We start from the raw sequence: 26,505 nt of genomic DNA, 5'->3' as shown, positions 1-26,505 counted from the left end.
TGGTTTAAGTTTTCACTTGCTTCCTGAGGACTGTGGCTGGTGTGCACAGCAATCCTAATTCCTTTTACAACTAAATTCTGTACAGTAAAATTAAATCTGTTTTGCTTCAACAACTTCCAAAGAGCAAAACTGACATTTTCTGGAGGCTGAGGTTTTGTGTTACATTTTGGTGGTGTTTAAAATCCTTTCAATGCTAGAAGTATGATTAGACTTGATAGTTCTCTCTTTAAAATTCATTAAAGCTGCAAATTCTAAATGACTGCAAGGGAGTTCAGCACTCACCTCCAACTGAATTTCATTAGTTTTGGCACAGTTGAGAGTATAAAAGCCCAACCTACATCTGTGATTATATTATGAACACAAATACATATTGAACATCAGGGACATTGCAAAGGATTCACCATCAGCTGAAAGCCATACACTATGACAGACACTGTATGTTAAAATATTCATTAAAAACAACTGGAAGGGGAATTATAGTTTGCTGAGTTGAATTAGAAGTTAGGTTAAAATCACATACAAGATGCTTCCTGATATCGGAATTACTAAGAAAATATGAGCATAAAATTATGCTAGAGACCTCTACCATGTGTTATTAATGGCTCACATAATGGTGGGTCTTCTGGTATTTTTACTCAGTACTTCAGGTTTCTACGCAAGCAAAACCTAAGTCATAAGAACTGCAAAATTACAATGTAAAACACTTCAGTAATTCCACAAATGGAAGCTCAGTGTATGAAAAAGAAAATTCCCAGCTTTCCCTGCATCACCTCCTCAGCATCATTTGTTTCTTCAACAGTACTTCAGTGAACCTGCAACATTAAGAGACTTGGAAGCCAATTACACAAAGGAAAACACAACACAAACCATCTTGCACAGCATAAAATTAATCACTACTTGATAAGAGTTAAAGATTGGAGTTTATGGGAGAAAATACTTCACAGGTATCGCCTATGGGACTTAACTGTACCTGAAAAAACTGGTACAGACTGGAGCAGCCTGATGTTTTTCAAAAGCAAGTAAAAGTTACAAAACCTATGACAACTTGATATTATTTTTCTTAATTTAAAAAATTCTGTAATAGAAAAAAAATAATTATCTTTACACTAGCTTTGCAACACATTCAAGACTGCGACTTCTGGTATAGTTTGTTTCAGTTTTCTAATCTACAATGTTTACATGATTTCCTCTAATTAGATGCTCTATCATAGTCTTGGTATTGGAACAAAACTCTTCCTTTAATACCCAGCTGACACTTACTTCGAGTAATTTCAGACCGGAGCTCATTATAAAACCTGTCAAGCACCGTAACTCCGTTCAACATGTGTATTTCAAAGGGCTTTCAGACATGCCAAGAGGTTTTAACATTCCATGCTCACTTAAATGTGCAAGATATGTGGATCAACAGCAAAAAGGGCAACACCCTCAAAAGGAAAAGTAATTTTCATTGTTAGTGCTTCCTCAATTACATTTGTACAAGAACAGTAACACAATGTTACCTTGTAACAGAGAAACTGATGACACTGAAAATTCAGATGCTAAGGTTAGATTCCATTTTTATAAATTGTATGAACACATTGCTCGCCATGCAAACATGGGAAATTGTAAGCACATTTTTGAATCGCATTGGTATTACATTTAAGAACTGTGGTCTAGCTAAGACACATTTAATGTTATTAGGCTTGTTCATCTGTTGATGCAGTGGCAACAATGAAAAAAGTCACAGCGCAAGAACTGGCCAGTCTACACTACCCACTTCAAAAGTTGCAGGGCTACTACCTACAGAACAGATATGAACAAAGAGTTTTCCATGAAAAACACGGACCAGTAAGAGAGTACATCATGTCAGACAACAGCCACACCGCTCGGACCTCTCTTCAGCAAACTGTGCCTTCGCAGCAAGATACACGCAAGATACCTTTGCAGCTCCTGTGCACGCCCTATGTGAAACTACGACACACACGGAATATATATCATGATTTCGCACATGACAAACAAGGAAGTGGATTTTAACCTGTTTCACTGCAGAAGCATAAATCGCTTTCTAAGGTACATCCAAAGCTTGTTTTATATAAATATTCAGGGTAATACGACACTCTATTCTTGTTTCAGTCAGTGTCGTAACTTTTAGTCACATCAGACTACTAGATAGGTTTCTAAAAGAGGCCACATCTAATTTAATTACCGTGCGCGGCAAGCAACGGAGTTCGGATAAGCAGTTCTTGCTGCCTCAAAATGAAAAGCAGAAATGCGCGATTTGTAGTTGTTACCGCTAATCACAGTTCTCCTCCTCATTGCCAAACGTCCAAAACGGCAGCCGGTGGCTCCTCTGGCCGAGGGAGCCGACGTTTGCAAACCGCCCCCCCCCCCGCCCCGGGCAGCAGCCCCCATTTGCAGGACTCAGCATTCCCCCGCCGCCGGGCCGCAGCGCTCCCGGTTGCCATGGCGACGGCTTTGCCCGGGCGCGGAGCCGCGGGACTTCCATCACAGGCCGGCCGCGCCGCGCCGCTCCCCCCCCCGCCCCGGACTCCGAGCCCGCGGCAGCCCGCCCGTCCCACGCCTGACAGACACAGAGACGGTTGGTTACTCGGGCGCAGCGGCAGGCGGAAAGGCCCCTCTCCGCCATCGTCGGCAGGTGGCTAAAACCTCTCCGCGAGCCGCAGCAGCGGCCCCCATGAAACCTCTGACGCAGCCTCAACGGCTCAGGTGAGTGAAACCCGTTGAAGAGACATGCAGCATACGCCACAGTACGTATTTCGGCTCCTTGAGGTCTAAAGAAATCAGCGCCCCTTAGAAGAAGCACGACCTAAGCTTTAAGAAATGGAAGAGGCTGATTTTTATAAAAGAAGTAACACAGCAGTCACGTGAAGAGGAAGGAACGCTTAAATCTCATTTAAATTCTTACCAATCTCTCTGTGGAAAAACACAGGTTGCGTGCTCCATTAGCAGCAATCTTCCTTGATTAGTACCTCAATACCGAGCTCCTTTCATCAGTTAAAAGTGATAGCGCAGGTCAAAGAGAACCGCTCGCTGCGCGGTCAGAACAAATCTGACTTTCCACTGCAGTATAAATGCTTTTTCCTCAGTTACACAAATAATTAAAATGCTTCCACAGTTGACCGAGATTAAAAACAATTGTTGAACACACTAAGGATAAACATCTTTCTCACATTTCTTATCATTCCCTTTGTTTTAAATATATGCTACCACTTAAACATCAGCACCATTTAATTTCTACTTTTTAGACCAAATGAAAAACAGACATGAGGGGGAATAAAGTCTCAGCTGGGGTGACCACAGATGTACTGGAGAGAGGGAATGACAACAGAAACAAATCAGGGTAGGCTTCAAGAAGCTTACTGCTGAAAATCACATCTAGATAGAAAAACTTAAGACTTTTGCCAAGGTCATTTAAGCATATTTTTAAATCCAATAATATAGTATTTAACTTCTGTTTATATTTTGCCACCTGTATCATCAATAAAGCTCTGATAGAGTTTAACATCCTTTGAACACTTACGAGCAACTCCTAGTGCTGACAAGACCTGAATTCTACTTTAGGTGAAGAGCACGGCAGAGGGCAGTCTCTACACCAGTTAATGAAAACCTGAAAAAAAGAAAACACGCTCGGTTTCAAAAAGTAGCTCACAGAAACGACCAACGCTACAGCTCATTAAATGGTCTGACACCCACACCACTCCAAACCAGCACATAGATTTACTACCCTAGCATCCCACTATGGCTTAGATTAATAGGCTACAACTATGCATACATTTGAATACCCAGCTCTAATCAAGCCTGTAGCACCAAACCCTGCTTGACAAGAAACATTTGTTTTATACATAGATATGAATGGTTAACACAGATGTCTACAGGCTTTAATGAAAAGATGATAGAACAATTAAAGAAAAAAGTAAGTATGTAAATTTAGCAGATATTCCAAACATTTAGAAACCTTCAAGCACAACAAATGAAGAGTAAAGAAATTCCTAGAATTCCACGGGATGTTAACAGATCTCACAGGACAGCCAGAAGCATGATAAGGAGATGGTCATTTCTAGTCATTTCTTATCACCTATTCACAGACAGTTAAGACTTCAGATTTCATCATCTTAAGATTAAACATGCCTGTCCCTGTTTTAAACAGTGGACATATTCTCTGTGAAATTAAAAATACCACTGCTATTTTAGCTCCCTAATAAGATTGCCCCACCCCCTTCAGATTGTATTCTTTTTTGCTTGGGCTCTTGCACCCTGGTCTCATTTTAATACCTGTATTAATTTTTAGCATGTTATTTTTAATGTCAATGCTTGCCACTGCCTCACTATGTAAAACATAGTATTAATAGTAAGTGTTCAGCAACACCAATATGTAAATGCCACTTTCACTTCAGAGAGATGATGGAACCAAAACTACACTAGCTAATCCCAAATTAAATTGAAGATACAATGTTCCATAATTTCTCTCTCAACTGACATTTAAATTCATATAAAATAACATTAGTTTAGTCCTGCATAGCAAGCTGTTCTTAAGCCATATTTACAATATTCTGGGGAAAGAGAAATTAATTCCTTATTTAACATTCCAATACCTGGTGAATCTGATAAACACATTTAGAAACATCATCTGAAGAAAAGGGAAAGATGGACATTCCTCGCAGGCTTTCATCCATAAATGCTGAAATGTTAGCTATCTAATTCAACAGCCTTCAAAGAGGCTAGATATAGGGACCAAGACTGTCTTTCAACTTTATATGATTGAGTTACAGGCTTTGCAAGTTCAAAAAGTAAAGTCTCACAACATTATGTAACAAAGATAGATGTGCTAGGCTCTTTTATGTGGCCTTCCTCCTTGGGTTCCCTTTTAAACTCTTTTTCACAGTATTATCTGAATGGGTGACAGCAAAGCGATTTTTTTATTTTTTTTTTAAATCATTGTCCTTAATGATTTATCCTGATTAGCTCCATCACTATATGACTCAGAGGTATGTGTGGGGTGAAGGGCATAAGGATCTTGTGACTTTTTTTTTTCTGACCACAAAAATGAGTTGAGACTTCTGAAGATTAAAAATCTGAAATATAGAATATAAAACACAAAACTGTACACTTGATCTCTGCACGTCCCAGAACTCATGGTCACTTACGTGCCACAAACTCAAAATAACCACGTTTCATTTGAGCTCTTCTCTAGTTATTTGGGAAGGGAGCAGACCACAAGCTATTTTAGATACTCAGGTCTCTGATGTCACAAGTTTTTAATTCCTAAAGTCATTTGAGATTGTGGTAGACTGTTCCACTGAGCAAATCGCTAAAAAACTGCTGCATCAATTTTAGAAGTTTCCTTCTGAAAGATTTTAACTTCATGGGCATAATTCCCTAAAGTTCTCTCTTTCTAATTAATATCACCTGTACCTGCTTTTTCTGGAAAACACTGTAAGCCATGCAGTGTATGTTAGGGGTTTTTTCTATGATATACATTTCAGTATTGCTACTATGCTGAGATGTCCTGTTAGACAAAGACGACAGAAGCCCTTGCTACTATAGAAGAAAGATCATCAACCAGGATAAATGCAATGAATAGCTACGGCAAATATATCCCCAAAGAAATATTTGATGACAGTTGCAGCTTGCAGAAAAGGTTTATGCTCAAGTGAATTCATGTACATGAAATTTTCTGGAATGTTTCTTAGTCCAGAGAAGCTGAAGACAAGTAGCAAAGTCAGAACTCAGAATTTTGCAGACTGAAACAACTGTTCAGAATTTGTAAAATGTTGTACTTTCTTTATACTGTGTCAGTCACGCTACTTAATATCTGCAGAACGTTTCAGTAATTTCTTCAGGGAAACCACATAATTCATACATTTGTGCACAGCTAGCTCTCCAACTGCTAGCACAGAACAAAGCTGACTAGGCTTTCAAGTGTGCCCTACTTTTGGATCTTTCCAAACAGAGATCCCATAGTTCTTGAATTTATGACAAGAACCAGAAAAAGAGACCTACTGTCAGTGTGATTCGTTGGACTGTTAAGCTGGGCTAGTTTGCTGCTCCCAAAGACTGCAGTCTCATAACAGTTTCTCTTGACTGCTCCCTTACCCTCACCACTTTTGGGTTGTACCGCCAATACCTTCTCCAATAGCTTTGAAGCTTGTCAAAACTCTGAGAGTCACCTTAATTCAACGAGACTGTAGAATGTTATAAAATATTTTTTGTTCGGTTTTGGTCAGTGGCATGCTAAAACAGCTCACAATAATCTGAAAGGTGACAGGACTGGGACAAGGGGCAGGAGCAAGTGGTTGAGACCATGGAGGTAAAGAGGTGAGGACAGAGACAACCAGAAACTGCCCCTGCCAGCAGCAGAGAGCCAATTCCAATGGAACCTCATCTCATGGAACCATATTCTATGAATTCATCCACTTCCCCTGGGAAAAAGGGGGGGGGGGGGGGGGGGGGGGCCAGGAATCTCATCAACACCTACTGATTTGAAAGAAGTTTTCAACCTAAAAACCCAAGCAAAACCCACCAAAAAAACCCACCACAAAAAAGCAACCACACACCTACAACCACTTGCATCTCTTCCTGATGATGTAAACAGGACAGTTTAAGAACCTATTGGTTTCTCTTAAAAGGCATAACCCGAGACCCAGGTGTAAAGGACCACAAAATTTGCATTTATCTTTGAGGATTTCCTCCCAAACAAAAATGGTAAATTGAACACACATTTTGAGAGCATTATTAAAAGAGGTCCTACTGAAAAGTCTGAACATCTCTGCACATTCATTAAAGATAATCAAAGTAGTATTGTCAACATATTATCTTTGTGTAAATAGTATAAAGGCACTAGATGAGAATCCACAACTCAAGTTTGGTTTTCTTGTTTGTTGGGTTTTTTTACAGTGGACAGTAATAACAGATAAATCTTAATTTTCAGAGTGCTTGCAGCAGAAGGCATAAAACGGTACACCTACAGGTCAAACACTAATGGAAATAAAAATACTACTACCTCAGGCATACAATGGAATTCACATATGGGTAACCACTTGGAAATGGATGAAAATTACAAATTACCCTATTTCAAATGTTCCCAGTATTTATCACAAAGATGTGTTATACTTATGGGAACGATGCCAACCATGACTGAAGAACTCATGCTGATTCCTTAGTCATACTACAAGGCAAGACTGCTGAACAAACTTATACCATCTAGTAACTTAAAACACAGGTGACAAGGAAAACCTGTAGAAAAACACTTTATGTAAAGTATTACCAAAATTTCACTATCGGATGTGAAATTCAAATGCTTTGTAAATAACTTGCATTACTAAACTTACTAATAAAAACGCATGAGAAAGCTTCATGAAGGCTATAAAGACATAGTATTAGAGACCTTCTGTACTTTATAAAAACAGTCTCTCTCTCTCTCCTATTAAATGTAAGTGGACTCTTGGGCCTAATGTTAGCAATCAGTTACACAAATTGAGATAAAACCCTGAGAGGAACATACTCACTTCCGCAAACTGGATTCAGGAACATAACCACTGTGGCTGCAGAGCTCTTTCACCGTGCAACTCTTTTGCTAAATCAAAGAAAGTACGTTTAGTTTCTGAAACCCTGTTAAAGCAGATGTTCCTTTTATTAAGAAAAAGTTAGAAAATTGTGATAAATTCACAGAAATGTAAGATTCTCTTCTATGTGAAGAGAGGCAAATTTATTTTGTATGTAGTGATGCAACAATTCTGTCCAGAAAACCATGTCATCACTTGAGCTGTTGAACTAAGATATTAAACATCACTATCCAAGTTAAGGAAAAACACTGGTAAGCTAAGAGATCTAAGTCCTTCCAAGAACTCTCAAATCATGCCATGGAACAAAGATACAGCATCTAGAAAGGTGGAATTCAGCAGAAACTACTCTTTGCCTAAGATCATGGAGTGAATCTTCTAGTGCAATGAACCTCCAACACAGCATTTGAACTTGAGGAAGTATTTCTTCTCCATTCTTACACTAATGAAGCTGAAGATGACCTCTTCAAACAGTAGTGATAAACTTTGTTTAAAAACAACCTTTTCCTTCTTTGGTAGCATCTTTAAAGCCTTCCTCCCTCCCTTAATTTGACAGTTGAAAACTGAATTTTTGCTTCTTATATATAAAATTCTCAACCATCTTGAATATTCTGTGCCAGTGAAATGGATACACCATGAAAGGTATGTTAACAGACACTGTATACTTGCTGGTATTAACATGTACACGATTATTCTTTCAAAAAAACCCACCAACCACCCAACATAAATTTTACCCTGTCATTAGAACTTTCTGACATGTCTGACAACTAAAACTAGTTCCATAAACTCTTATTACCTACTACTACCTACTACAATAAAGAAAATTGTAACAGCAATAGAAAATGGAAATCACAATCCAGGAACAGCTGGTCAGTTTTCCTAGTTTTCTGTACAAGTTCAAAATTCACTAATTTGTCCCACCTTACCTTTCATGTGTATTTTTTACCGGTACGAAACCTGAAACAACTTTCCCAACAGAAAAGCAGAAAAGAGATAAGATATTTGGACATAACTTCTACCTGATAAGACTGTGCGTAAAAATTAAGTTAAATCAAAATCTAATGGATGCAAGATAATGAAACTTCTCTACAACAGACAGTTTTCTTCCTGGTGCTGATGTCAGATCTCAGCAATTCAGGTATTTTGTAATGGGAAATGGGAAGAGAGGAAAAACACCTTCAACTGATGAATGCAGGATATATTTGCATTTCACTACTCAGTGAAGGAAACTGTATAGGTATTATACAAAAGGGCACTGAACATTAAGTATACATTCAAAAAAGTTATTGAGCAATACTTAGAAGAATCAATCACACACCCAACCCCTTAAACAAATACCTAAAGATTAAGTTTGTACAAGTTCTACATACCGGTGATGCAAACATATTTATATGCATTACACCAACATAGCTGATAAATCTCTTTAAAGAAAACATCACAACATTTTATTGTCCCAATATTTAGAACTCAGTCATCAGGTACTTCTGAATCAGAAACCAAGAACTCAGTGTCCCAAAATAATCCCGATGACAAACTTCAAACAGTGCCATTTATAGCCACTTCAGGTACCAGCGTCTTCACTATTCATTTAGGTTCATTCCAAAAGAACCATAGTATTGACTCATTTGGAACAAACTTATTAGAAGTTTGAACTTCACAAGAACATACTGATGCCATCCAACTGAAGATAAACTGCTATTAAATTCAAAACCCTAGAGCCAAATTTCCCATAATTAAGCTTATCTAAGAATGTAAGCTGCATATTTGGCAGTTCTACTTTGGGTTAAAGAGTAAAGCCTTCAGTAAATTAGCCTTTAAAAGGTTTTACTATACTAATCCTTTGAATAAAAACAACTGTAACACTCTGGGCATAAGGTACTCCTTTCTTAAATTCACATTTACTTAACTAAAATACAAACTTTTGAGTGGAAGTATTACTTTGTAAATCATCCAGCAAAATGATGATCCTGGATGCTGCCCTCTCATGCAGAGACCACACAGACAGGTGTTTTCCTCTAGGGATGGAGATAAGTAAGCTAACACCTGTCTTACAAGACTCCACTGGTAATGCTCTATGATACCGAAGCATTCTGGAAAACTGTTAAAATTATGAAGTTATCCCAAGTAAAATTGATTAATAAAATGTGCCAGAAATACTGGCATTCACCATCAACGATGCAGTCAGGACAACTTGAAATATTCTCAGTGCTTATGCCCCCAAACTGGCAGCCTTGCCCTGTTGCAAAACCAGGTGTCAAGACTTCAATTGCTGCTCCACAAATCGCCACCAGAAATTGTGTACAGTATGAATGCTAGCAAGGATGGATCTTGTTTTTCCCTAAGAAAAGCCAGAGAAGGGAATGAAAATGCAGGACAGAAAAAGGGGAGAGTCTACAACTAAGAGATATGGAGACAAGCTTGTAACTGGAGAAACCAGAGTAATTTTTCATTCAAGCAATAATCAAAAGAATAGCAAAGTTAAATTACTCTAAATTCCCTGCTTGTATAAAAAGCAGAATCCAGTGTCAAAGGGCAAGGATAAGATGACAGAACAGACAGCAAGAGCACTAACTGGATATGGGGCTCAGTGCCAACATCAGCATTTCTATACACTGCTCAGGAAGCTGCCACTGTCTTTACATGAAAATTTTCAGATCGAAGAGGTCAGCCAAATAGTAACAATAAAGAGTGAAAGCTGTGGTCCACTGGAAGACAAATTCTGTTTTCTCTGTAAGACAGAGGGATGGAAAGAAACTATTTTCTCTGATTCATGTGTAAGAAATGTCACGAAAATTAAACTGAAAAGGTTACGTGTGCAGAAATTATAACAATCTAGTCTGGCACATCTACCTTGTAAGCAACAGGAAAAAGCAGCAAATTTTGCAGACAAAACTCCAAATATCACTGTGAAGCACCAGAGCCATAACAACAGCACAACATTCTTACATCTTCATTGCCACCCTAAGAAACAGGCAGGAGTACAGATGGGGTTTCAGTTGAGAACATTCATCCAGACCCTAACCATGCACATCTCTAGTGTCTGACAGGCAGCAAGAACTCTAGTTGCTGTATGTCTGCGCTGCATCACTGCAAAGCTGGAAAATACTTGGTCCTTCTCTTGCCTAGCAATTCGAGGAGACTTGACCAGCCGAAACAGAAAACTAGTTTTCCTAAACATACTTTTTCAAGATTTCACAGCAGCAAATTCTCACAATGCACTGGAGCAGCACAGCTGAAAAACTTCAGGATGCAATACACACCACCCATACCTCAACACGCACATACATCTATGTCTCTCAACCATCTCGAGTTACAGCCTCTGCTTCTTCCTACCAGGTTTCCCACTTGAGCTTAGGATATGATTCTGCAAGACTGAGACATCCTTCACCTTATTCCAACCCCTTTCCTCAACTACTTTACACTGGCTTTGGCATCACTAGAGCTCTCCTGGAGCCAGCTTAGTGGAATAAAATGGCAGAAAACAAACCCAGGAGAAAGATACCTCCCATTCTCTGTAGCAAAAAGCTCTAACATCTGCACATAAAACAGTGGTCTCTTTTCATCACCAAAACAATTGCATTTTTTGATGAGTTAGATTTTTAAAAGCTAAATTGTTACCAACTCTTACTGGGTATAGAAGAGCCAGTTTATACCTAAAAAAAAAAATCAAATAAAATGTGCACAAGAAAATTCCATGTGCTCATGTGTTTAAGTGAAAGAACAAATAAAATCCAAAACCACTCTGGAACAGTGTTGCATGATCAGCAACAAACAATTCAGGAACAGGGAAGTACCCAAAAGTAACAGAGAGAAAATAAAAGACATGCTTATCCTGCATGTCAGATAAAAATCAAGATGGCAGCAAATGCTATCTGCTTTCTCAATTTCAGAACATTACAAACATGGATTTAGGACCAGGATTAGGATTTTTGGGTCCCACTTACAAATGGGAGCTTCTGGACTCTGTCGAAAATAAGAATTACAGAATCAATTAGAATGCAATCCAATAATGTCACCAAATGCAAATAAGACTACTATTTAAGCAGCATTTTCTTGATGTCTGCCTGAATTGTTGCAGACTATTTTAAATTATTTGCTGTCAGTGGCATTTTTGCAAATGTATTAGGTCACATTATGAGGAAAATACTTGATCTTTTCTTCTAAAAATGAAACTAGATTAATCTCTGTTAAGATAAATCAATCAACATAATTTATAGAAGTTAGAGAGCTTCAGCTTTCTCTTACGCAAAAGAAAACAATGCACACCTTCACTCAAAATAGGTTTTGCTCATTTTCTCAAAAGAACCACCAGGGTCTAAAGATCAGTAGCATAAGTTATGGAGACACAACAAGGTTTACACATGAAACAGGAAATACACAAAAGGATGGACAGATAAGAAACAGCCTACAGAATTTAAATTATGCATTTTTAATTAAAAGAACAGGCTATTCAACAAAAGAGCAAAAACCTGGTTTGCTTACAAAACCAAACAGCTTAAAAAGTCATTACTTTAAGATTTTATTAAGGACAGTGCAAAACAGGATCCAAATAGCTGCATAAACCGAAAAAGACATCCAGATACAAGGATATAATTTTAGTCAAGCCATAACACAGCTACAGCAGCTAAATAATATTGTTATAGCAATGCTCCTGGCTCCCTCCATTCCCCAGCTCAAGGGGAAGAGTGTCAGGACCTCAGATTGTCTTTTTTTTTTTTCAGCCAGTAATTTTTTTTCACCACAGGACTGAGTAAGTATAATCAAGAGGCCTGACATGACCACAGGTCAATTAAAAACAATTTTCTAGCACAATTTTCAAAGTACCTCTCAGTGTAATGGCTGAAACAAAATACATTTTAAATCTGCAATAAAAATATCTTAGTCAACATTCCCAGTGAGCAGTAAGAGATTGGGAAACTTTGCATAACAGCAAAGCCCACAGATACATGTTTAGAAGATAAGACAGAGACCAAAAAAAAAAAAAAAAAAAAAAAAAAAATCAAGTGACACTGTGAAGTCCTGTCATGGTTTAACCCCTGACAGCAACTAAGCACCATGCAGCTGCTTGCTCACTTCTCTCCCCACCCAGTGGGATGGGGGAGAGAATCAAGGAAAAGAAAAAGTGAAACTTGTGGGTTGAGATAAAGACAGAAAGGAATAAAAGGAATAAAATAATAATAATAATGATAATAATAAAATAACAATAATAAAAGAATTGGAATGTACAAAACAAGTGATGCACAATCCAATTGCTCACCATTCACCAACCAATGCCCAGTTAGTTCCTGAGCAGCGATCCACCACCCCCAGTCAACTCCCCCCCATTTACATACTGGGCATGATGTCACACAGTATGGAATACCCCTTTGGCCAGTTTGGGTCAGCTGTCCTGGCTATGTCCCCTCCAGCCTTCTTGCTGGCTGGGCATGAGAAGCTGAAAAATCCTTGACTTCGGCTAAACACTACTTAGCAACAACTGAAAACATCAGTGTGTTATCACCATTATTCTTCTACTAAATCCAAACCACAACACTATATCAGCCTCTAGAAAGAAAATTAACTCTATCCCAGCTGAAACCAGGACAAGTCCCTGGGTCCAGCACAACTGGCAGTGACCTGAAATTAATAAACCATGCTGAATTTAACTTCTGTCTGTGCTATGCTAACCAGGCTCTCCAAGTTCTTGATGAGTTATTAGCTCAGACACCTGCATTTTAATCACAAGTAAAGAGAAGAGTAGGCTCTCGGACAACAGATTGCTCCCTCCCTGACGCTCCAGCACATTCCGCAGTATGGCTCTGCAGGGTCCTGGCCAGGTGGTAGGCTACTGACTAGGCACCAACCTTAAATTCTTTTAGTCACTGGTACATCCGACTAGGCACCAACCTTAAATTCTTTTAGTCACTGGTACATCCAACTGCTGTTTCTACAGATGCCATATAGTCCAATTATGAAGCCATTTAATACAGTCTTTTAGGCAAAGCTGTGTAGACTTAAAATACTATTAATACAGAATTTTAACTGAGAAATGAAATGTCACATTCTAGGCCAGTAAAATCAGTTTTGGAAATACTTTTTGAACTTTCTTACTATGACAAAATTAAAGTAACAGTAGATGCTGTTCTGTATTTTCCATTTGTCATACATAGAAAATCAGGTCTTCGTGGCTTTGAGCTCCTCTAAGATCAAAAGAGGGTAGCAGAGATATGAAGCAGTAGTAGTTTTCTAAAAAGTCCTACAGCTTAGCCCAACTTCTAACCCAACAGGTACACTATGAACAGCACTGGTACTTTACTTGAAAGCAGCTCCTCTGATGATTGTACTAATGCCACACAGAGAGAGGTTTTTCATTAGCAGCTCCACACATGACTTTCTTTTCCACCACCCCTCTGGGCACTCGTTACATGCACTCTGTGTGATGCTAGGAAAAAAAACAAGGTTCCAAGATTATATTTTCTAATTTTGCAGAGTGAGAGCATAGGTTCTTGCCCCAAGGAATCATTTAATACTGAGACTTTTTCAGTAGGGGAGGAAAAAAAAAAACCCAACCAAAAAAACCCCAGAGACTATTCCTGAACAAGCCAGGAACACTACAGTGACTACCATTTTGTTTGGAACCTGAGCATATAAAACAAGTCACTTTTCCAAATGTCAGAAAAATACTGACCTCCTAAACAAGAGCTGCAACACTGTTCACATGCCAACTACTCAGAGCAATCAAATGGCAATTCTGGTCACTGGGTTTAATCTTTAGTGCCAGATCAACCAACTGTATTAGTGAGGCAATTCAAAGCAGGTGTATCTGATTTTCTGTTAGTCTTGATGGAGTTTCTAAAGTTTATCATGACCTTTTACCATCAGGGAATCAAACAAATTTTGGGATGTAGATTATCTATTGTCCATAATTTCTGTTTTGTCACTTCATTCAAACTGAATTATTACAACACAATTTAGGGCAGGTTATACCTTAAATCCATTTGAAAACAGTCAATGCAGCAGCCATTAGTTATTGTCAGGGGAAACAACAGACTGATCACCCACGAGCCCCAACACTTACAATAACACATTCAATTTTCCAAGTCAAATCTACAATCTTTGCTTGGAAGCTGCAGAAATTTACAACTTTTTAAATCAAAGCAACCACTTAATCTTTCTGACTTATCTGTTTACTAGAGACACTCTTAAATAAACCAGTTTTACCCCACTCAATTTAAAGAAAGCATTTGAGAGGAGCTGTAGTTCTCTGGACCCCAGAGACTGCAAATCATCTCAGCAATGCAGACAGAGAATTTTGTTCCAGCACTACCAAGGCTACAATGCCTGCAATAACAAAATTTATTTTTGCAAAGTAGAAATAATACAGCAAAACTAGGAAGGTTTAGGTATCCCAGAGATGGTCAGACTTCATCCACCACTTCCAGGAGTTCTGGAACTTGAACCAAAAGCTTCACATGCCCTTTTCCAACTGACCAATTGTTAGAAGATACTTATCTATCTGGGATGTATTTTCAACCTGATGCCAGCTGACATTTTACATTAGGAAACTATTTACTCAAGATTTAGAGAAAAACATCCAACAGAATCAGCATGCACAACCTTTTTCTTCTTGGTGAATTCTACTTTTATGAAAAGAGATATAACTATTTCCAGATATTTAGTCAACATTCACAGATGTAAAATATGCCGAGTTCCAGAAAAAAAAAAATCACCTAACAAATTACGTATTGAAATCAGAATCTATTATTTGAGGTCAACGAGATTTATGAATATCTTCGTGCTCCACTAACTCAAGTCATTCTAAGTATGCACCTATATTCTTTCAAGACCAGTTCTGGAATTCTCGAATACAAACAAGGGGTATTTACTAGAGAACTTTAAGTTTTAACAAGCTAAACCCATGAACATACTTCTAAATCTTTCTTATTCCTCTAAACTTTAGGCAGCCATTCAAATAGCTTCCCTGCACAATATTTCAGTCTTACTTTGAGTAACAGGTCTTTACATTTTTTACCAATGTCTCTATTTCGCTTTTCGTTCTGCACACCCTGTGGCTGTATATATTAAACTAATGCAGTGCATTTCTGGATGGTTCTATACTGCAAGTCTGGAAACTAAAGCCAGAGCAAATTTTACCTGCTACATACAAGTTTTCAGAAATATACCTGTAAGAATATATTAATGCAATGAGACCTGCAATGGTGTAATGGTCAGCAATAACATGCTTGATTGTTTATGGGTTTCTCAAAGTACAAGTCAGAAGTTAGACATGGAACTTGTTGCAAAGAGATCATAAAATAAGGCAAATGATTATTTCTCCTTGGGTTATTTTTTTCAAATAAAGAAGAAAATAAGACTACATAAGAGGCTGAGCTGAAAGGACAGCAAGCTTAAATTAAAGATGTTGATAGACAAGCTCTAGCAAATCTTGTTGTAGCAGATTAAGTTACTATCCTCAGCTGTAGACCCTGCTCCCATCAGAAGTCACTGATCCCAAAATCAGAGCTGGCAGAAGGGAACATCTGCTGACACCTCAGCCACTTCAGTACTGACTAGCATCTTAGTTTGGGTCAGATACTACACTACGAACTGTAATGACTGAGGAACAAGCACTTCTGCTAATTCTGCAAATGATGAACCAGAGCAGAAGCTCAGGAGGGAAAGGTAAAAAACTGACATCACCCAATCTGGCAAGATTTCCAGAGCTATAGTTGCAATCTAAATTTCTTCTAAAGTAGCCAGAATCAGATGTGCCACTTGTCACAGATCCAAGAATAAAAAACACACTCTCGCCAAAAAGTGTCAGAAGCGCAATGTGAACAATTAGTAATGAAGTTTAACAGGCACTGATTAGTCAAGTTATGCACCTTAAAGGCTGAATACTCAATTTCTAAGTAGCTTTAAGAAATCAAGAACTGAAGTTTTGCATGGAATTTTAATTATCACATGAAGTCCCAGCTACAGAAGTTATAAGGAGCACTAACACACATAATACCAAAAGAACAGCGTTAAATATCTTTAAGATTTGACAAGAGCATGCACTTAAGAGGGAACACAAACTAGCCTACACTTACTACCCAGCCACTTATGTATGCAGCTGCATTCATTAAATTTTTTTATAGAAAAGACTAACAGTATTGACAGAAGGAGAAACTGTATGAAGTTCTCACCAACAGAAGTCAGAAGTCACTGGCTTAGGGGACGAAGTATATATAAATTCAAGTTTGCAACTCAAGTTGTTAAATATTAAAAAATCATATATGCAAATATTTAATACGTTACTACTACAGAAGTGCTAGTTCAGATTCTATACAACCTATTAAGTAAAATTCTTGAAATCTGTACTGTGCAGTTATCACCCTAATACTTTTTATTAGGAGTAAACACATACAACACTTTAACTTTATATAAGGCTTATAAATTAAGAGCCACCACTTGATCAGCCATGGAAACCACGCTCAAGGCTTCAAAAAGAGCTTGTACATAATTAGCAGGCCTAACTGTTCACTTCTGCAGATTGTCCCCTCTGAGGTTTTTAGCTTATAAGATTCCTTTACTTTTCCAAACAAGTACATCGTACAAATTCTGAGTTCAGCATCATGCAGATGCATTTATAAGAGGACCCTACCCAGCTTTGCACGTTGTCCACTGATCAAAAGTGACCCATCAACACAGAATCCTAAATGAGACCAAATATGACATTTTTGTAGGGAGGAGTTCACAGTTATTATATTATGATATTGTTTACATTATTTTGTTAATCCCTTGCTGAGATTTTCCAGCTCTTCAGTTCCCCCTTTTTTAAAAACAAATCAACCAACCTCAAAAAACCCCAACTTTTTACATGCTTGTAGATCAGCGCATCACAGTATCTGGTTGAGATAATCTACCACATTTTTACAGAACAAATTTCAGTAAGGTATAAAACATGGTTTCTGGCTGTTTAGGATAACAGCAGAGAAATGGCCTAACGAGTCAGACCAATGATCCATCAAGCTCAGAACTCTCCATCTGACAGTGGCAACCAAACATGCTGTTTAGGGATAACTTGTGCATCCAGAAGTTCAGCTGTTGAAGGACATCAGGTGGTACATCCCTGATTATTCAATTATGAACCATTAAATGTACCTGTCAATGGATCTGCTGTCTGGGAATCTGTATAACCCCTTTTTTTGAACATGCTGGTATTAGTTGCCTCCACAAACTCCTAAGACAATAAATGCCATTAATTCACCAGCCAGCATGTAAAGTACCAGCTTCTTTTATCTGGTTCAAACCTACCATTCTAATCAACTACATCCTGCACTTTTAAGATCCACAGCCTCCATGACTTTTTTTTTCCCTATAATCTCCATCACATCCCCTTCCAACTGAAGGGTTCCAAGTCTTTCTAGTGTCTTCTTGTAAGGCTCCATCCCTTGATTGTTTTTGTTGCCCTTTTCTATCTTTTTTTTTTTTTTTTTGGTTCTGCTGTGTACTTTCTTTAAATGCAGAGACCTGAACTGTACACGAGAATGAAGAGAGCAGGGTTTTGCATAGCTGCAATATGATGCATTCTGTCATCTTAATGCCTTTCCTGATACATTTAGCATTTTGTTGGCTTTCCAGCTGTCACTCACACTACATAAAGCACAGCAAACAGACACTATGCTTAAAGATAACTTTCTTGACAGTTCTACAGAAACCAGGAGTCTGGTCTAATTTTATTACACTTTACAGACATCTAATCATCCCACCACACACTTGATAAAAATTATTTTGTGAGCTTCTGGCACTGAACTACTCTTGCTTTGCACAGTACTAGATAATAGTTGTCATTATGTCCCATAAAAAGCAATATTCCTGCTTAACTTCACCCTTACTACAGAAAAATTTCCCACTGAAATAGAAGGGGTAACTTTGAATATATCAAAGCTATAATGAGAGGTAAGAGAACACAAGCACCAGAAGATCTAAAGGAGAACTAGGACAGTACTGCAAAATTAAAGAAATGCTATGTATACGTACTGTTTTACAAGCCAATCCAACCTTAAGACACAAGGCAATATTACAGGAAAAAGAAAGCAAAAGGTCTTAAGACTTAACAGTATAGGAATGGTGTGACCCAACACACAGAACCTTTGTTTCCTTCCCAGTATTGTCCGTCTTCCCTATTTAGAGGGAGGAGACTAAGAAAGACTCATGTTTGAAGGTCTGCAGAAGGAAAGAATGCAAGAAAACGAGCAACAGAAAAGTTGCCAAAAAAAGCAGCAGCAAAAAGTAGTAAGTCCACACTAAACCAGGAAAGATCTAAGGAAAAACAATATATCATGACTATTTAAAATTGATCATATGACTAATTCCTAATAGCAACAAGCTTACTAGTCTAAACAAGACATTGATATCAAAAAAAGGAATAGTTTAACCAAAAATTTCTTCATAAGCGATAAGCCAAAATAACACTTAACTGCTGCTTCAAAACATCACATTATTAGATGCAGCATTCTCTTTTTAGTCAAGAAGAAATAACTCTTCATTGCACTTCATTTTGACCTCGCCTTAACTGAAAATTGGCAAAAGCTTAAAGAAAGTAAAATATGTCAAAATAACCAGTCTTGAATAGCTTTTCACCTGTTCCGTTAGCTGAAAACCATCCTAAGGATTTTTTTCTTTCAGGAGTAAGGACAAGTGACATTTACTTTTGGGATTCTTAGCTTTCCTTGGGATACACATTCAGTCCTTTATCTTTACATCTTGCTTGATGAGCAAATGAAGAAAGAAGAAATTTAAGTAGGCTAAAAGGTAGAAAATTGTCTACCTGACTGTAGAATCCTCAGACTGCCACCTTCTTCCTTGTTCCACTGAAGCCAAGTAACTTGCCTCTTCAGAGTTCTAACTAGCCCTCATCATATCAGCTTGAAGCAACATGCTTTGTGAGGAAGTGGTTGATGACAATAGTTAAAATCTTGAGAGAAGACTACAACACACATATAGATGAATATTCTATGAACAAGCAAGAATTAAATTGATAATTCAGTAGAAAAAGTCCACAAATCTAACAAGAACTTAGGCTCAAACAGATTTTTAGTGCTGTTCATACTCTTAAAAAAAATGAAGATATGAAACAGACTATTCCACTGGTCAAAACCAAACCCAATACTCCTGGGCTCATAAGTCATTTTGTCAGTCAGCCCGACAAGACAGTACCGAGCTGATCAGCTTTTACCTCACTTTAAGACACTGTGCTAATTCCTCCCTGTAAGTAATTAGGTTACTAATTTAGAACACATCTTGATTACTAAAGAAAATGAAATAGTAAGAGTTTGCATTATGTTGGTTTTAAATATCTTACAACAATCACCACCTTTAAATACGTCTATCCAGTTCCATTTCAACTCACTTTCTTTCCGTCCTGCGTTTGAGAACTTTAATACCATTCAAACAAAATGTAAATGCCACTGCATAGTGGCACTAAGCAATTCCATCACCGCTTGATCCTACAGGAACTGATTCTGCAGAAAGCACGTGATGTCCACTAATGCTATATTCTCCCACCAACACAGAACTAAGTTTGTCTGCTGACATCATATGCCCTTTCAGACATCGGGAAGAAGAGATTTGCTCTCTGAGAACAAGGATATACATACATAAGAAGTACAATCAATTTAATATAAACCAATACAATTTAAACCCTCTCTATTGGAAATCTCAATGCTTAACCTGAAAGCATGAGTTTTGCCTTCAGAGATGAGAGAACATTTACAAAATAGGGCATACCAGAGGAATTAGCAACACATTCTCTTAGCCAATACAAGACATGCAGTTAATTTCTATGGCACACAATGCAGTTATCTGTAACAGTTTTTCTACAAAAGCAACTTTAATTTTCTTAGCCAAGGTACACTGCATTAATCCATGATTAATCTATCTCAAGTTTCATTAACAGTAGCTGACAAGCCAGTGGCAATTTGATAAAAAAAGACAAACAAGGGCAACCACAAGTTTCCAACCACGACACTGCAGGAACACTGCATGATCTGATATTAAGGTCAAGCCTTAGCTTTATGCACAGAGGTATCACATTCTAAAGAAAAAGTTGTCACGGTATCTGCTGTGCTGAAGAATATAACTCAGTACCACAACCACCATGCAGAAAACATGCTTCCCTCCCTACAGTTCACCTCTGCCACACTGAAGAACAGCTTCTAAATAAGTGATTAATAGAGAAGCATTACTGAAGCATGCTACCTTTATTGACCTTAACTGTGAAGATCATCCCAGTTAAATGAACACTTGGGTTTATATTTGAATATTCAGAGCAGAGCTGACTCTGCTGATCATTCTGCCACCCAAACCAAGATCAAGATTTGGCTGCAGGGAAACAGACAGGTGATGGGAAACATCAAAAGTGAAGTAATTTCTCTCAATAGTGTTTTTACCAAGACATCATACCAGTTATATTTTACCTGCCTTCAGCCTTGAACAAGGTGAACTTTTCAAGCTTCATTACTCTTTTGTATACAGCTCATTAAACGCAAGTCACTCCTATGCCATCACACTGGTAACAACAGCTTACACATCTATCACTGGCAATCTTTATAATGTACTGCTGAAATGAGAAGTGACTCTTTTAGGCACTAGTATACATTGTCCTCCTTTGATCTCACACATTTGTACTCAGAACTCCACTCAACACTACTGCTACCTAAACTAACACTTCTTCTCCAGCCTCTCCTTCCTGACTTCAAAAATATACACTTATCCTTGGAAACAGACTCGGAATGCATACAGCCACCTCCCAGTGCCACTGCCAGGTCAAAGAACAGCTGCTGAGGTTGCACTAGTACTTCCCGGTTATCAAAGGTTTTTAGTTTTGCTGAATTCAACTTTCTAGAGAGCTTGAAGATACCCCTGAAGAACTTCACACATGAAAATGAGACAATTCACACTGACTATGCATATGACAGTTGATGCATGTACAAAGGTATGTGCTTTAGATGCTAACATACTGACTACTGCCACACTTGAGTACTCCTAATACCTTTTGTAAAGGACCACTTAACTGTCCCATCACTTTTAATAAATCCTTACCAGAAGTTGTTCCTGGTTATAAACTATTTTTTCCCAAGTATGACCTTCCAACAGCTTCCCCAGAAGATGAATTCTGATGCAAGACAAGAATGAAACTTATGGTTTAGTTTCTATCTTATTTTTCTTAAGAACTGTCTTTTTCCAGCATTTGTATTATATCATCTATTCTTTTGTTAGAACTTTGCAAGAGACGAGGAGTTTATTTTCTATGCTGATAAAGTATAGCAAATTCAGATACTAAAGTTTATGATTAACAACCATGAACTGCACTGTCACGTGTATCAACTGTCAAGCCTTTTCTCTAATCCTAGGGAAGAAATTTAAAAAATTAAAGACTAGAGGTAAAAATCAAGTATTAAAAATGTTAACATAAATCATATTAACTATTTCTTACTCATTATTTTTCTTTAGTATACAACTATGGCCAACCAGAACAGATACATGATGCAACAGGCAAATCACTTAAGCAAACACAAGGCATTGAGGTGATCTTTATATAAACAGATAATAATTATAGGTATGTTGAAACAATTACATTTTTTAACGTAATCATTCAGCATCTTATAAGAAAGCAGAATTACATCCACAAGAGAATCTAAATGCCATGCCACCTACTAGACTCTATAACCCACAGATAAGCAACCAAGCTTTGCTCTACAACGAAAAGGGCACATTACAGGTGCTGTTCAAATATCTCATACTCAACATGAGTAGGAATTGGCCAAGTCAGCCAAGAATAAACATGAAGAGAAAGATCTGAGATTTAAGTCTCCAGAATTGCACACCATGCTAGGGGAAAAAAAAAAAAAAAAATCCCTTTCATCTGCTCTTTCAAAACTTTGCCTGTAACAAGGAGACCTGGGTTCATATCATCAGTTTGTACTTGATGATGCTTCTTGCCAGCCAGTCCCTGGGCTACACACACCATTCGCTCCCTTCCCAAGTGAATACCACTCCGCAAGAATGAAAGTGGCTGGTGTCTGGAAGCACCTCACACACAAACACCCAGTGTCCTGGCAGTTAAGGCATTCCCTCTGGGAACTGACAGATGGGGGCTTCAAGTTCCCCCAGACAGTAGCAGGATTTGAACCCAGATCTCAACATACTGGGCAGGTACTCAAACCATTTACCCACCTGTAAAGAAATGCAACATCTCATCCTTTTTCTGCCAAAAAGAAGTGTGCAAGATTAGGCCTTTCTGTGTTTCCTTCTTCACAGAATAAACGCATTCCTTGTACAATTGTGCATTACTAATGGTATCTGTTTGCTTTCTAATTTAACTGATGCAAGCTTTGAGTATTACAGCATTTTCTTCTTCCCACACATCTATGTATTAGTATGCAATTAGACACCCTTGCAGTATAAAACAAGTCTTTACCAATAGACATACAGAGTTTATCACCTCCGGTTAAAAAAACTCCAAACAAATCCCAAAACTTACTTTAAAATAGCCTGATATATATACCACTTAATTATGATCTCCTTTTTTTGTTTAGCGTTCTGCTTCATACTTTTGTCTGAACTATACTTAAAACATTCTGTCATATAGCTATACTGGGAGTGCAGGAAGGAGCATGTGTACATAAAATACTTCTTTTGCCAGAATAGTGGTATTGAAGAAAGCTCCAAAGTAGATAACTGTACTAGAAAAATCATTTTGCCAGCATATCTGATTTTAAACCACAGTATAAACTGTTTCCACTAAGTGAGTTTTCTATTGCAGACACAGCAGCATACCTTTTCAAACATAAAAATGCCTCTCTCTGCCCATTAATAAAAGGAAAACAATAGAGCAGTATTTAATTAATATTTACAGAAAGTCTTGAGGTTTTCTGATGAATGACCAAAGCAGTAATTAGTGTTCCAAATACCGTAATGTCAAGCCTTTCTGCAATACTACCCGTCAGGCTGAGAAAGTACTTCAGAAAAAAAGCCAGTTGCTAAAACATTTAAGAATTTTTAAACATGACATATGAATACAAATCCTGTTATCGAAGAAGTAGCAGAATGAAATTTTAGCTTTTGCATTCTAAAAGCATAACACTGTAAAAGGAATGCACTTAATCAAAAGTGTAAGCCAGAACAAAAAAATTACTAGCTGAAACAGGTAGTTACAACTGTTAGCATCTGATGTTAAGATCCAGTCTTTGAGGAGACATCATAACAGAATTTGCATCTAAAACCGCCACAGTATTTTTAAAAGCCTGCAACTTCAAACTATAGCAAGAGATTTTAATTAAAAAGCATCAAATGGAACTGTTATGAAAATATAATTATTTACTTGGGAAAATATATGGACGCATATGAACTTCAGACTACATGAAGTTTTCTGTGTCCATAACCCTTGGTATGAATGCTAACCTCTACATTGCATTTCTACTGCTTCTACATCACATACTGCTGTGGTAATGAAAGATACCTGACACCCCTCAATGGCCTGAGTAACTCCTGCAGATTCTTAAGTCAGCTAAATCAGTCTAGTGAAGGAATATTTTGATTTACATTTCTAAGCAAGTTCAGATAATTTCAAAGGAAATTTAATAAAAACTAAGTAACACTACCATCACCTAATTCTATGTAGCAAAAGTCACCATCCACTGTCATTCCATACATTATAAAGCAACATGACACACACTGGAAGGATATAAAATCTGAAAGAACTACTTTGAAAAGAGTTAAGTGATCATGTATTAACATTTAACTCTGTATTACTTTATTAACAGTAATATTAATTAAACATTCTAGTACACTGTTTCACAAGTGCTGCAATATAAATATTTGATGCCTTGTTAAACCATCTACAACACTAACCATAGGTTAAGCTTTTAACATGCAAAATACTGAAATTTCTTGTGATCACAGCACATTGGAAAATAATTCATATGTGTATAAACGAGCCAGACTCTAAACTGTTGGACATTTAGATTCGTAATAACAAATCTAAGATGATTTCAAGAAAAAAATATATACTTTGTGTGAAAATTCAGAGGACAGGTTAAAACCAAAAGATTGCAGGCTCAGATGCCTAATTAAAGACAACACAAAGATATCTTATTTTTGACAAATTCAGGAAAAACACCTCAATCCTCCAAAAAGAGAGGTCCCTTTAAGGCACGGGCAGCTGCGCCTTGAAGCAGCAGACACTGAGGAAAAGACCACTCACTGCCAGTCACTTCTTCGAAGTCTGATTGCAGTCACTGATATATCATCACTTACCTAGAATACAAGTATTTCCTTCTAGCAAGTGAACTATGGAGCTAGTTCATGCCCAAATAATTCCATTACAGAGGCTTTAAGAATTACCTTTTAAAAGAAAAAACCCTCACAGCAGTAGTTGGTATTTTAATATTCCTCGTTAACTTCTTTTTCAGGGATCTGTCCCACGTGAGACATCCAAGAACATCATTATTTTAGACAGATTTATTTTTTTTTTTAACATAGATGTTTTTAAAAAAGATCAAATACAAGTTACTTTAATTATCTCATGCAGTCTGTCTCACCAAGCTCAAAGTCACCGTGCTGTCGCTCGCCTGCAGAGACTCTTACCACAACGCCGCCTCGGTCGCCCCGTTAGGAAAGCGCCAAACACGACCCGCACAGCCCTTCCCAGAGCCAAGTAGTTCCAAGGCAGCGTGCGCGTTCACTGCTGCTGGCTACACAACAGGCTGGAAGTCGCTCACATCCAACCTACTCTAACCTAGCCCCGCAAAGCCCCATGAATCAACACGAAGCGGTCTCTCTAGAGGCACCATTTCCGAACAGAGACCTGCCGGGAGCTGAGAAGCGCAGAGGGGGGAAGCCTCAAGTTTCTCCCCTCATTAAAACACAAACACCCCCCGCCCCCACAACCACGCAGAGAAAGAGCACAGCCACGGACGGGAGCCCTTTTCTTACAACTCCTGGGCCTAAGCTCGCCGCGCCAGCCCGGCAGGCAGCCCCGCGGGAGCGGCTCTGGAGAGGCCGGCCGGCCCGCCGCCCCCCACCGCTCCCGGCACCGGCGCCGGCTCCGGGCGCCCCGCGGCGCAGGCACCTGTAGCCGCAGCGGCCAGGGCCGCCCGGGCCGTCGCCCGGCAGGGACCGTCCCCCGAGAGCCGCCGCCGAGCCTGGCTCGGCTCCGCCGCCCCGTCTGGCGCCGGCCCGGCCCGGCCTGGCCGGACACCCCCCCGCCGCCGCCGCCCCAGGCCTGCGCGGGCGCCCTGGTCCGCGGGAGAGGCTCCCCGGTGAGCCGAGGCTGGCGGCTCCGCGGCGGTGACCTGTTGCTCGCACTGCCGGGCGCGGGAAGGGGGACCGCGCTCACCATCCTTCCCTCGCCGCCGCTGACACGCTCTGGCCCGGCCGCCGGCTGGAAGTCAGGGTCGCCCGCGCCCCGCGGCGTCCCCCCGCCGCGCCCGCGGAGCCACCCGGCCACAGCCCCCGCAGAGCTGCGCAGCCGCCGCCAAGCTCGGCCCGGCCCCGCCCCCTCGCCCGCTCCCAGCGCTGGCCGCCAGGCCCGGCCCCGCCCCGCCCCGCCTCGCCCGGCCGAGCCGCGCATGCGCGGGGCCCGCCGACGGGGCCGCGCCGGCCGCCCGCCCGACTGGACGTGGGGGGGGCGGGGCGGGGCGAGCTGAGCCGCGCGCCCTCTGCCGGCCGGGGGGGGGGGGGGCTGCCCCCCAACGGCCGCGGCGGCGGTCGCGGGTGGCGGGCTGGGGTTTACCTCAGGTCTCGCTGAGAGGCTGGGCTGGGGAGGATGCGGAAGGCATGGCGCTGCTGCTCCGTTTCCATCCTCCCGCGGTCTTGTCCCGTCTCTCTGCCACAGCTCTCTCTGCACCCCCGAGAGGCACCGCCGCGGGAGCCCCTGTGCCCGGAACGGAGCTGGCTTGCCTGCTTGGGCTGCGGCCTG

The 26,505-nt window shown here is 39.6% G+C and overlaps 1 protein-coding gene across 1 annotated transcript in view; it reads right to left on the bottom strand.

Annotated features, from left to right (window-relative positions):
* PALS1 (protein associated with LIN7 1, MAGUK p55 family member) overlaps positions 1-26,054 on the bottom strand; it is a 59,954-nt gene extending 33,900 nt beyond the window's left edge. The window contains exon 1 of the mRNA XM_049825279.1: positions 25,924-26,054. The gene's annotated coding sequence lies outside the window, so the exon portion shown is untranslated. The remainder of the gene's footprint in view (positions 1-25,923) is intronic.
* Between the last annotated feature and the right edge of the window lie 451 nt (positions 26,055-26,505).

This window comes from Accipiter gentilis, chromosome 22 (assembly GCF_929443795.1).
Source record: "Accipiter gentilis chromosome 22, bAccGen1.1, whole genome shotgun sequence".
Lineage (NCBI taxonomy): Eukaryota > Metazoa > Chordata > Aves > Accipitriformes > Accipitridae > Astur > Astur gentilis.
Note: the sequence above shows the minus strand (reverse complement) of the source record. Positions and strands in the feature narration are given on the sequence as shown.